This window comes from Triticum dicoccoides, chromosome 5A, assembly GCF_002162155.2.
Source record: "Triticum dicoccoides isolate Atlit2015 ecotype Zavitan chromosome 5A, WEW_v2.0, whole genome shotgun sequence".
Lineage (NCBI taxonomy): Eukaryota > Viridiplantae > Streptophyta > Magnoliopsida > Poales > Poaceae > Triticum > Triticum dicoccoides.
Genome location: NC_041388.1, coordinates 114340142 through 114342775, shown reverse-complemented (window position 1 = coordinate 114342775; position 2634 = coordinate 114340142).

Sequence of the window (2634 nt, the reverse complement as noted above, 5' to 3'; positions counted from 1 at the left end):
AGCTACTCTGCTTATAAGGAGAGAGGAAGAAAACTAGGCTCTTTCCACTTGTATTGTGATCTGGAGTACGAGCTAAGGTGGCATGCATGCATCAGGTGGGGTCTCACAGGTCAAAAGCACATGCTCCGTCGGCTTCCAGATCACCAGATGAGGTCGACGATGGCACCCGCCGCTAGGTGGAAGATCGAGCTTATAAGATGGGATCGCCAAATCACCAAGTATCTTCTATATTGCTCCTTTTCTATTGAAGAAAAACTTATATTAGAGCATCTACAGCCAGGCGCTCCAAACCGGCCTCAAACGTCCGTGCGGCCCGTCCGGTTACTGACCGGTCATAAAATTTTAACCCAGACGGGCGTCTCAAACGGGCCTCAACACCCGGGCTGATCGACATCCCTAATATCTAACCCAAATATGGGGAGGATACGGGGGGCGTCCGGGCACGTCCGGACGCGTCGGCCACGTAGGCTGACGATGGGATCCCACGCGGAATCGCCCGGAAACCCGGCGGTCCGACGGATGCCTCCTTCGTCACCGCGGTGTGAACGTCGCATGGAGCCGCTCCGGCTCGTCGCCCGAGGCTAAACCTGGCTATTTAAGTCGGCCGGCGTCCCCCAATCCTAGACCATCCACCTCCTTCCTCTCTGCACCAGCACGCGAGCCCATCCGCTTCCTCTCCCCCGCTCTCCCACGCTCTCCAGCATCGCCATGGTCCGGCGCGAGATCGCCACGTATGCTATGCTCAGGCCGGAGCGCCGAAGGCAGATCTGGAGGAGATCCAGCCGAGACGCGCCGCCCGCATCGCTGCCGGGCTGCCTCCGGACTCGTCGGAGCCGGAGGAGGAGGGAAAGCGGTTGCCGGAGTAGATGAAGGTGGCGGATCCGGAGGAGGACGAGGCGGAGTAGTCTGCTCCGGGCTTCAACATGATGGAGGCGGAGTTCACCGTCGCCCAAGCCGCGGAGATGACGGAGTAGCAGGCCATCCTGGAGTCCATCCAGGATGAGGCCTATATGGAAACCAACCGGCAGTTCTTCCGGCAGGAGCAGACGGTGTCTGACATGCTCTTCGCCAGACTCGGTGCGGAGATAGAGGAGGAGGAGGCCGGAGCGGAGCAGCCGGAGACGCTGGAGTTGTAGCTGCCGCTCATGTATCCGGAGCCGAGCACGGAGATAGCCGACATCTCCGACGAGAAGTGGCTAGATTATCTACGTAGTATGTAGGTTTTTTAGTTTGCATGTTTTGTATGGATTTAAGAATCTCGTATGAGATGTTCGGATGCAGTCGTGCTATTTTGAGAAGTGCCTGATCACTGTCCACGGACGTGCCCGACTATGTTTGTGGACGCTTGAGGGGTCATATTTATCATATGCGGCCGTAGATGCTCTTATATTGAGTGAATTGTAAAAAACCATCACATTTGGGGCATCGTTTGCGGAAAACCACCAGGTCACTAATCTTTTGCAAAAGTCACCGCGGATTCAGTAAACATTTTACAAATAGCACTTATCAGGTGATTTGGTTCATTTAATCACTTTCTAACAAATAGAACCAGATTGTAAGAAGCTGATTTGACAAAGTTTTGACAGACACACTCCTAAATTGTAAAAAGAAAAAGCAATCAGACCCTCCTCCCCCTTGCCTCGATCCCGTTTGGATCGGGAGAGGCCCTGAGCTGCCCAACCCCTGTGCCACCCCGTGCGTCCTCTATCCCGCCGACGAGCCACCGCGTCGCGACCCTCTTTCTCCTTACCCACCGCTCCCGCCCGATGACGCGGGCGTGCGTGTGGTCCATGCGGCGCGCAGCAAGGCCAAGGATGTTGGCCGCGCTATGGATCCTCGAGCGTGTCGGCCGCGCCTGGATGCCGGCGACGAGAGAGACGCCAAGAAAGTCGTGCAGGATGAGCTGTGTCTGCATCTGGCCGCGAGCGGGCGAGCTCCAGAGCATATCAATCTTCCCCTGTTCTCTTCTAAGTACTTTCTATTGATTTAAACCACGCACGTGTGTGCACACTGATGCGCACTTGTTGAAGCTCCTGGTCGGCCGCAATCTCGGCTCGCGCTGCTTGCTGGAGCATCGTCTCCCGGTCAAACCCAAGCCGCTCCGGCTGAGACGGGTGGCAGTGCAGCTTCCTGTTCTATTGCCTCGTCGCCGGCGAGCAGGGGTAGAGCAGGCTACCGCGGCGGCCAGAGGCTAGGGCTGGATGGACAAGCGCCGGTGAGCCTCCCGGTGGTGACGCTCCACAAGTTCACCGCCGTCGTCGAGCTGCAGATCGCGTAATTGCGCGCGGGATAAGCGGAACACCTCCAGCGCGCACTGGTTCACGACCGTGCTGCGGGGTTCCTCGAGGACGAGTTCCACGGCGGGGTACCGGTGCTCAGGCGCGCGACGGTAGTTGAGGGAAACGACCACGGCGGCCGGCTCACTGCAGAAGCGGCGGCACATCGCGTCTGGGGTCATGGATGCTGCAGAGAGCAGGAGACGGGAGAAGGAGGGGATGTGCGGCTCGGTCTGCAGCAGGCGGCGAGCGCGGCGTGGTGGTGGAGATGAAAGGTGGAGGCGCGGTGGCTCGCCGGTGAGGCAGCATGCCGCCGGCTGAGCGGGTGGAGCGGCCACGGAGGCGTCCTGCAGGCAGC